This window comes from Maylandia zebra, linkage group LG18, assembly GCF_041146795.1.
Source record: "Maylandia zebra isolate NMK-2024a linkage group LG18, Mzebra_GT3a, whole genome shotgun sequence".
Lineage (NCBI taxonomy): Eukaryota > Metazoa > Chordata > Actinopteri > Cichliformes > Cichlidae > Maylandia > Maylandia zebra.
Window position 1 is genome coordinate 11,818,216 of NC_135184.1, and position 11,386 is coordinate 11,829,601.

Here is an 11,386-nt window from a genome sequence, read left to right on the forward strand (position 1 = left end):
TGTACAGAAATAAATTTGACAGCTGAGTAAAACACCAGAAAACTAAACTAAAAACTTTGCAGGTCTTTAGTTTACAACTCAGTAATAGCATATTAATAGTAACATAATGAGGCAACAATAAATAAAAGTAATAATAACTGTACATTATTTAATTACCAAAGTAAAAAGCAAAGCATGTTACCACGACACTATGGAAACGAAAGGGGCCTTCAATCATTATGTTATATTTAATAAATCTTATTTATTACATATTACCACTTATAGCATACATTGTATTGCATTAGAATGTTTCCATCACTGGTTACAGTTAGAAAATGAACTGCACTGTATATAAAGTAGAACATGATTTACTTATTACTTAATGAAGCAGTATTTTGTTATACGCTTGACCACAAGACAGGAAATATGGTTTTATGAGAACTGGGGAGTGTTGGATGGCGCAGAACTATTTTGGCTTTTGTGTTGTTCTTCTTTAGTGTTGCTTTCCTAGTTACAGAATAACAGTGACAGAAAACCAATTTATTCCTAAAGAAAAGTGCATCTGTGTCAGTTTGGTTTCATGCTGATTTAGCCTAATTTCCAGCTGTGAGTGGATGTCATTGCCGTATTTAGAAGCTGTTCATCTGGGAGTGACTGTCCCGGAGCTTGCCAGAAGCGTATAAGGCATTTTTTTTATTTCTATTTTTGTTGTTCTTTGTCTTGAGAGCTCCCTGCTTTGCAGTTATGAAGCAAGATTTTTACAGTAAAGAAAATCTTGCTTCTAAGTTTCTAGTTATAGTTTATGTATATAGTATTGTTTTCTGTAACTGTGCTGTAAGGAACAAGAGTTTGTATTTCAAATTAGATCAAGCTGCCTCTCCTCAGGCACATGGTGTGCTGTAGTTCTCTTTGGTGACATTCTCATTCTTGTTTACATATTCCTTCCTTGTGTCAATCTCCAGTGTGTGTGTGTGTGTGTGTGTGCTTGTGTGTGGGGGCTTCATCCTATACCACCCCTCAAGGAACCCCCAGTCTTTCCCTGTAATGAGGACATTCTTCCTGTTGGAAGGTTAATGGCAGACATAGAGAGGTACCTGACGATTCCAAAACCTCATGACTCCTCAGGCAGTTTCACACAAAACCTCTCGCTTTTTTTGTCACTGGTAGGAGAGTCCATTCACTGTGTGAATGAGTCAGGTAAATCCAATTCCAAAAGGCAATGGGATTTGAGATGGGGAGCAAATTGCACCAAGGTGATGCTGAACTGGTCAAGAGACCCTTGAGGAAAAAAAAGTTACCTTGTTCCAACACAATAGAGGACATTGCTGTTATCTTTGCTGTTAGTCGTGTTTTTATAATTGATTTCCCCCTGTGGCACAATGGCTGGGCAATAATGAAAAGCCTGTCATTCCTGTCCTTTTGTGATGTACGTTGATGAGGTCACTGGCTCAAGGTGGCCGAGGCTATGGACTGCATAGTGCACGCAGGAAATGGTCAAAGGTTGAGGACATATGAGCAATCTATTTTAGGAAGCACTGTACATTCAAAGGAGACGAGGACTTACAACAAGCACTGCTGCATAGTCACATTATTTTGTATTTGTGAGTTCACTGCATTTTCTGAAATCCAATTTGTATTTTTTTAAACCTATATAAGTAAATACTTATTGACTGTAGTTTGAAATCACACATGGTTGTGCAGGAATGCAGTGGCATCGCTTTCTAACACCCGACTCAAGACAATACTGAGTTGTAGCTTGACTAAAACGGTCATTAGAGTCTTAATTGTTAATAGCAGCTCAATTTATCTCAGCGGAAATGCATTGTAAACTCTGCCTATCTGACAGACTATTGCATTTGAGCAGAATGTGATCATTAAAGTAGCAGTTCTGTAGATGTGGTAAATAATGTGTCATCTTCAACTCTCTATAAAAAGTTTTGTGATGGACTTTTTCTCCCATAATTGCTTCAAGGCAACTTGCTGAAATGTGATTTAGGCAGTCAGTCTTAGAATCTGTCAAATTAATCCACTCCAGCCCGTCGCATATCAAATCCTTCAACTGGAGAAGCAATTGTTGTAGGTGTGTTCACTAAATTGGAGGTAAAGACTGACAGGACACAATTATTAGTTAATTCCGGTTAAAGGTTCTTTTTAAAGACTCTCTAATAGTTTTTCATTATTAAATAAGAAACCTGAGCAGGTGAAGTGCATCTTTGTTTCATAATTTAGAGAGTTTACGCGACACCACATAACTAAAAATAGTTTAAAATCCATGATTGCCAGCTCTCTTTTTCTTCATTTGAACACTTCCTTGGTGGTTTTACTAACGTGCTTTAGCTCATTATCCAATTTAAAGATCTACCTCTGTTTCAGCTTCAGCTTCCAGATGAAATGACCTCACATAATCTCCATGCCCTTGTGAATAAGATACAGAATTCATAGTTTAATCAGAGCCTTGTATCCTCGAAATTCACCCAGTGCAGTTCAGTTGTTCTCTGGCTCCAACAGGGCTGCTGGATCTGTTCACACCTGCCTAAGACAATGCTTGCATATCCATGAGATGTACCATGGCATTCTAGACTATCAAAAGATCAGCTCAGTTGGTGAGGAGGCAACCACATACCACATGGTCGAAGTGCAGCGGCCCGGGTTCTCTTTTTCCCTACTTTCCCATTTATTTTCATTGCTCCACTGTATAGCAAAAATGCCTAAAAAAAAATCTTAAAAAATAAAAATGAATTGTTTATCATTGAGCTCATGTCAAGCAGTGCAGACCAGATGAGAAGGGCAAGAAAGGATTTAAAGACCCCATTCAGTTAAAATGCTATCTGAAATGCTCCTGGCATGTTTCAGGAATTAGTCAACCAGTCAGTACACAGTTCTCCATAGTCAATAAAGGATTTCCATATTTTATAGAAGAAATTGATTTCATTCTTTTACACTCAAGTTATCTTTTCAAGAGTTTTGCGATAACTTCCAAAATCCATAATCCATTTGGCAATGAAGAGCAGAGTTCTATGTCATTATAATACATTTTTTGGCAAATGCCAGTGTAAGGTTAGAGGGTGCACAAGAGGCATATCACAGAATCTGCTGGAAAGGCAGCCCTATGAATTTCAGATAACACATCACAGGTCCCTGCCAAAAACCTTGTACTACCCTGCCAAGTGGAATAAAGGAATGTGCCCGCTACAAGACCACATCTAAAATGTAGGGAAGAGTGTTAAACCTGCACTGGACTGGCATTTTTGGTACATACAGCCTCTCTCTCTCTCTCTCTCTCTCTCTCTTATTATATATATATATATATATATATATATATTAGGGGTGCAACGATACACAAAATTCACGGTTCGGTTCGGTTCGGTTCGATACTTTGGTGTCACGGTTCGATATTTTTTCGATACAAAAAAATGTTCATGCATTTTTAATTTGTCATTTATTAAAATTATAAATATATATTTTAACTCAAAAGTACAGTTTTTAAATTTAACCCTAACCCTTGTGCGTGTTTTTTATTTTGACAGCGAATGCGCACCTGCGGACCACTTATGTGCAGCCCTGGTTATTTAGCTCGTCATATCACAGCCACAGAAATTCTTTTGTCCATGAAACCATAAAGATGCACTTTCTTTTTGCCTTATAGTCTGATTTGTCATAACTTTCCGTTTTGTGGTAAGCTTTTCTTTGGCTGTCACTTCTTCACCCTGACCTGTCTTATTTGGCTCAGCAGAACTGAAATGCTTTTACACGCTCACTCACATAAGCTCAGCGATTCTCTGCGCGATCAACCTCTCACATGTTTAAGCTGCGGGAGATTTCACTTGTCATGTTTGCATAGTAAGCTAACGATTAATAAGACGATGTCAGAGGAATTGGTGCACAAATTATCATCACTCACAGATCAGTGCTGTCGCTCTCTATACACAGTTCGCACGATTGCAAAGTGAAAGCAAAAAAACAAGCGCAAATTCAAACGCGACTTCAATATGTCACATATTGACAGTGGCTCACCGATGCCAATGACATAATTACCCAGCTACATTTCTGAAAGAATGCAAAAGCATTGACATATATTTTTCCTACAATAGCCCGACGGGCAGGGAAGAGAAAGATTTTGGTAGCCCGACTGAAAAAAATCGCTAGCTCCAGGACGTCGGGCTAGCGATATTGCAAGCCCTGTATCTGATTGAGGAATCACTCATCTTTGGAAAAGAGAGTTTATTACAGAGAAATGTCTCTTTCCAAAATAAAAGCTATACTATCCGCTTCTTCTGGGCTATATTCTCAGCAGCATAAGGAGAATCATGTGCTAACAGCTGTCTAAATGACTCGGCTAAAGTTAGTAGCATGCTTGCTTTTTTTGTCTGCTTCCACTTGTCTTTGCACTACGATGATGTCGGCGTAAATGTGCAGTCATATTCGTTGTGTTCCCACTAGTGCTTTCAGGTTAATCTCGTTGAAATGACCTTAACGCCACAACACGGCAAATCTCCGTTAACGAGCTACCGCCGGTCGCTCCGTGCATGGGGCTAGACGGCCAACACGTTAACGAGCTAACTGCGCTAACACACTAGTTCACACCAATGTAATTGAGCATTGCATGGCACATCCAACATACTGTTTTACTTTAGTCCATGACTCGCTTACCTTCAGGGTCATACCTCACATGAAAACCAAAATAATTCCAAACGCCAGATCTGAATGAGGTTCAATTTGCCTGTTGCAAGTAGAGCTTAACTTCTGTCTCGCTAGCTTGCCCTGCGCTCTTCCTTCTGACGATGCTGTCTGTGTTGAGCGCTCAGTGGATCTGCGCTCGACAGTGCAGCCTAGGCGGAGTAGTCGAACACAGATTCACTGAGCGCTCAACACAGACAGCATCGTCAGAAGGAAAATTGATAAAATAAATTACAAATCTTGTATTGTTCGATACATATGCGTACAGAACCGAAAGCACTGTATCGAACGGTTCAATATCGATACGAATATCGTTGCACCCCTAATATATATATTATATATATATATATTAGGCGAGTGGCTCCAGCAGATCCCGGGAATAACATCGGAGATCTCTGTCCAGAAGAGCGCAGTCCTGGGAACAGCTAAGATACTGCGCAGGACCCTCAAGCTCCCAGGCCTCTGGTAGAGGTATATATATAGATATATATATATATAGGTATATATATATATATCTATATATGTATAGGTATATAGATATAGATATATAGATATATTATGTATATATTTAATTTTGTTTGACTATAGATATTAAAGCAGGTTTTTATAGTTCTTAGTTGCACTGCATCATGTGACAATAATTAAAAGCTGCATTTTAGCTGTTATCAGCAGCAGTGGTTAAGGCAGCCATTCATTTTACCTTAATCCTTGAATCTCTCTCCTCCTACTCATGTCCCTCCAACTATTTTCTTACCACGTTCATTTCAGTGGTTGCCCGTATGCCAGATTACCAGTCCAGCCCCGTGTTAAACTAATGTAGCTCGGAGGGGGTAGGATAGACCTGGGGCCCGTTCTTCGTACGTCGCTTACTACATCCAAGATCAAATGACACATCCAAGATCAAATCATCGCGCTAACCGTGAGCTCGCTAATCCGGTTCCCCGAACACACCTGCTGTTGACGATTACTACAGCTGGATGAAGTAATGCGCGATCACTGGGTGCTGTAAAAGGGGCTACGCATCGATAGCAGAAACAGTGATCGGCAAGCCTCTGATTGGTCGGCGAAAATGTCGAAGGAGCGCGCACAGTACTTCACCGCAGCGGAGCAAGAACTCCTGATTGAGGGATTTCAGGAGTACCAGAGTGAAATTAAAACGCAAGGTAACAGTGCGAAGGCTGCAAAAGCAAGGAGAGAGGGCTGGCAGAAAGTTGCTGACAAATTAAACGCGTAAGTAATGCAACATATTACATGGCACCATACCATATCATATTTTATCATATCAAATCATACCACATGATATCCTCTTACACATTAGAGCCACAACCGGACCCACCAGAACATGGGAACAAGTAAGAGTGAAATACAAGAACATACTACAGAATGGTAATATCCAACACTCATATTGCTGTCAGTCACTTGAAAAGACACCCCTGAAACAATCCCTGTGTTTGTGTATAACAGCAACCAAGAAAAGGGCAGAGCAACAAAAGACAGGTGGTGGTCCTGCACCCCCTCGTCACACCCCAGCAGAGGAGCTGGCCCTAAGGTTGAATGCCACCAGACCCATTGTTGAGGGCATCCCTGGGGGCAGCTCTTCCGGAGACCAGAAGCCGGGGTGCAGTAGCAGCAGCACCTACATAACTGGTGAATGGGCTCATGATTCCATGTGCACAATGTCAAATATGTGGTTGTTGCCTAAATGAAAATGCTATTCGAACTGTGACATTCATTCATTGGCACTGTGGGTTTTCTCTGTGTGTAGTGTTACATGACACACCATCACTTTTACCTGTTCCCATGGAAGGGGTGACTGGAACATGCACAGTAAGTTGGGAGATATACATATATCTGTCCCCACCCAATTGTACAGACCTATAGGCTGTACCACACCCCTTAGTAACACCATTGTGTTACCATTGCACAGGACAGTGACGCAACCCTGTCAGATGGCTGTGGTGTGGCGGAAGACCCTGTGAGTACATGCATGAATTGGCCTGAAATACCATCTACTTGTGTACTGCCATGTGTGTCTGACTGCAGTATGATTTGCAGGCCAAGAGGCCGGCAGAGAGGCCTGCTGATGCAGAGGTGGGCAGTGTTGTGATCAATTATACTGCCTATATGACATGTATTCCCCGTTAAATGTTGTCACCACAATTGACACAGGGTGACATACGTCTGCTCTACAAGAGAAGTCTCCAGCAAAAAATGGAGTATACTGAGCTGAAGAAACAAAAGCTCCTAGGTGAGATCGAACTACAAGCCCTAATGAGGCATAAACTACAATTGGAAATCGAGGTGCTTCAAAAGGAACTCCAGAGTAAGTAGGAATACATGTTCATACGGAGCACTATTGCTGACCCTGCGTGACGCAGTATACATGCTCTGTTTTCCCAGGCAACTGATGACTGGCCTGTGTGTGGTGGGACAGACAATGATGCTCAAATAAACGTCAATAGAAAATGTGTCATGTCATGTTTTTATTATGCGAAATTGTGTTGCACAATCCTGTCCCGTGCAGCTCTGCCACTAGGTTGGTCCAGGTGCACTGGCTGGAGGTCATCATCAGGCTGCACCTCCACCACGGGGGTCCTCTCTCTTCTGATGGTGGCAATGTTGTGCAGTACGGCACATGCAACAATAATGTCACATGCCCTGTCAGGTGCAACCCTCAGGCGTTTTAGACACTGGAATCGTTCCTTCAGTTGCCCAAAGGTCATTTCAATGCGTGCCCTTGTCCTGGCTAGGGCTGCATTGTAGCGGGTTTGTGGCCCAGGGTTGGGGTCAGGGAACGGTGTCATGAAGTACTGCCTGCATGCATAACCTCTATCTCCGAGGAGGATCCCATCGTAGGCCCCTGTGTAATGAAGAAATGCTGTTATGTTAGGCCCGACATGAGTATGTAGCATCAACATAAGCCTCTTTTACTTACCACGCTCAAATGATGTGCATAACCCTGACTCTCTGAAGATCCGTGAGTCATGCACTGATCCGGGCCATTTTGCTTCCACATTTGTGATATGGCACATCGAGTCACACACCATCTGTGGGATTCCATTATGTGTGACCACACTCCTCCCATCGTATATTGCCATCTGGAGTGTTAGTATTGCTCACCTGCACATTTATACTGTGGCCCCCCTTTCGGTTGACAAAGTCCCCTTCAGTGGGGCCTGGGGGGGCCTTGATCGCAATGTGTGTGCAGTCTATGGTGCCAATCACATTCGGGAAGCCTGCGGACGTTGGAGCTACAGTTACCGACATAGGTCATGATTGCATCACATTCACTATCCAATTTACTGTACCTGCAATGGCGAAAAAGCCCTGTTTGACGACCTGTGGTCTTAAGTGGCTTGGAAAAACCACAAACACACCCAGGAAATGCTTGAGTGCCAGGTACACTTTGCGAATGGCCCGGCAGACGGCACTTTTCCCAACGTTCTCTGCGTCTCCACAAGTGTACAGGAACGTGCCACTCGCAAAGTAGCGCAAGGCAATGCACACAGTTTGTGCAGTTGTTAATGCCCGACTACGGTGGGTGGTACTCTTAACATGGGGATCCAGCAAGTTGGTTAGGTAGATGATACCCTCACGGGAAAATCGGTATCTCTCTATGAGCACACTGTCGCGCTGTGCTAAAGGATCCTGTCTATCCCGCAATATACGTTGGATTCTGAACACTCTCCTTATCACTCTTGCACCTTCCGCAATGGGTGGCTCGCGTAGAAACGGACAGGACATGGCTGCGACAAACTTCCCACTTCCACCTTCGCTTTTATAGCCGTGGTCTGTCATCTTGATTACACGACGTAATTTGCTATTCCTCTACTGTGGAATGTGTGTTGCATCTGGCGTGATCACCTACATGCCATAGCGTGATTACTCGTACATTTCCCTTTTTTTAGGGACTGACCTGTATGTATCTGTGTGGAATCAATAAAAGGATCAAGTGCTGCATTATCTTTAGTTACATTGATGTTATTTATTTGTGGTGAAACGGTGGCGGAATGTCGCTGTTGCTTTCGTATGATGACGCGGACATACCTGCGTGGCCGCGATCTAATCCTGTTTACATAAAGTAAACCTGCTCCCCAGCAGGTTTACGCTTACGGCTCTGTTGCTATGACAGCAAGTCCCGGATGAGCTTCGGGGAACCGACTGATCCAGGATCACGCGAAATCGTCAACAATCTAATCCGGCTAACCTACTTAGCGAGGTACGAAGAACGGGCCCCTGATGTCAAAAATGGACTTAAATGAACTTACATCTCAAATTAAAAGTGTACACCTAAAATAGGTGGCACAAAGCTTTCTTTGCATCTAAATCGCCTGCTTACATCAGGGCTTTTCCGGTTTACAGACACAAAAAGGTCTCAGATGGAGTGGGAGGTTTGGGGTTTTTTGTTGTTGTTTTATTCAAAGGCCTCTGAGAGAGCTCCTTAAATCTTGGCCTGATGTTTATGTTGAAAAAGAGTAAAAGGCCCTAGATGTCAAAAGTTTAGATAAAACCATTTCTCCTTGTCAAGTTCTGAAGAGCCCTTTAATATAGTCTTATAGATTAAAATAATACATGTAACCCCTGGGCTTTACTTTTTAAATTAAATGTGACTTTAGTTATATTTTATGTTTTGGTTTTTTTTTTGATTGAGGCATTGTTTCATAGAGGATCAAATATAAATGTCAAAGAAAACCACTTTAATTTGCACGTCATTCTAAAAACGATGAAAAAAATTGTGTAAAACTTCAAATTGGCCTATTTATTCTTCATTCACTTTGTTTCAAGTGGCATATTTATTACCGTCCATTGCCTTCTCCGAAGGGAATAATAATTTTCCAATAATAATAATAATAATAATAATAATACTTATTAGAAATTGTATTTCTGTGTTACAAAGGTGGCGGATGCACTCTGCAATAGAGCAGGACTGCATGAAAGAAGCTATTTTAATTCTATTAGTAACCTGTAGCCTTAATAACTCTCAGCCATGCTGGTGAAAAATATTAGCATAAGCTTTACACTTTAAAACTACCTCTCTTCTAATGTATGATTGTTCCCAGTCCCTTAATAACTACACCCTCTGAGTTTAATTAACTTTTAAGCTATTTTTTATTATTTTGTCATACAGCAACAACAGACCAGTAAAGATTCTGTACACTTAATGATGCGTTTATTCATGTTTCTGTTTTTATTTGTTCCTTTCTATAATTGTTTCATGATATCATTAATACAAGGAGTTTGAACTGAATGTTGTATCCTCTTGAGTTTTATTGTAATTTATTTGTGCATGTATTGCACAAACTGAGGAAAAGAAACCAACTAAATGATAAAATCTCCAGTCTAAATGTGTTAGTATTTTTCTGTTTATTGTACATTCTCTTTCCCTTCATCTCTCAACCGGCCGCGGTGGATTGCTGCACCTACCTCAGCCTGGTTCTGCTGAAGGTTTCTTCCTGTTAAAAGGTCTCTTGAGTTTTTCCTTCATAGTGGGGGTTTAATTTGATTTGATTGTTGAGGTTTTGGCTCCAGAATACTATAAGGTCTTAACTTACAGTATAAAGCACGTTGAGATGACTATTGTTTATACCTTGTTTTGCATCCAAGTTTTCATTAACAGAGTGGTTAGAGTTAAAGATTGGAACAGTGTAAATATCCATCCTTTCTTATTGTGTAATTTTGTGAATACCTAAGTGGATAATTTGCAACTGCAGCTTCAGATATCTTGACCAGGTCGATACATTTTTTTTTTTACTTTCGGAATATATCAATAACAATGTTCTCACGTTATATTCATAGAAAACAAAATCTGGTCACAATTGTATATCCTTGCTGAAATGAAATTGTTTATAAATGTATTTTCAAGAATTTGTAAGGATTGTCACATCCAATACGGTGTTAATAAAGAGAGATTTGGTTTCCACAAAAGTGAAAATGGTGCTGAGTCATCAGATGTTATGCCACTTTATTGCTGGTGGACAAAACGCATTTGTTGGAGTTATCAATACTTCAACATTCAAAGGCAGAAAAAAACAGTCTGGGAGTTTCTGCACATGTGATAGTTCACCTCCTGTTCACCTCTGAAGCTGCAAATCTGAAAGATGTCATTGTGATTATCAGTGAAGTGAAACGATTGTAGCAAACTCAATACAGCACAGCAAACATAGAAATAGTACAAAGTTTGCTGTGTACCTTTTGCCAGCAGACGACCCAAGCCCATCTCTGGAAATTGCCAGAACTTGTTGGTTGACAAACAGAAGAGTGGCTCTAGTTCAGCCTCCACACAGAGATACATGGATCCAAGTGCTTTGCTAGCTCCACTCTTGACATCAAGTCACAAAGGTGGAAAAAGATCCAATCTGATAGAGTAAAAAATTCCATAGCTGCAAGGTTGTGATCCACAGCACAGCTTGCGATGCACAGATGATGCAGAGATGTGGGACGTTTATATCTTCTTCTCCCCTCTGTCTAATATTTGCACGTAATCACTCTCCCTGCTGAGCTAGAGCACATTCTACAGTACAGTACATGAAAAATGAGGAGGTAAAATCATCATGACAGCTTGCAGCTCACTCGTGTGCATGGAGACACTGTACAACCAGGCAAGCATGAACACTCATATATTCATCTTTTCTCGGTATGGCTCACATCATCTTCTTTTTTTGTAGACCAATACACGCATCCCTCCAATCAGGTCTTCCTGCAAACTTAAACCTGAGGGGATGGGGATAAC

At 41.2% G+C, this 11,386-nt stretch overlaps 1 long non-coding RNA gene across 1 annotated transcript; it reads left to right on the forward strand.

Annotated features, from left to right (window-relative positions):
• Positions 1-5,785: 5,785 nt before the first annotated feature.
• LOC143413721 (uncharacterized) lies at positions 5,786-6,268 on the forward strand. Its single transcript, XR_013094334.1, has 3 exons — positions 5,786-5,886; positions 5,975-6,008; positions 6,121-6,268. It is a non-coding gene; the product is annotated as an uncharacterized LOC143413721 (long non-coding RNA).
• The last annotated feature ends 5,118 nt before the right edge of the window (positions 6,269-11,386 follow it).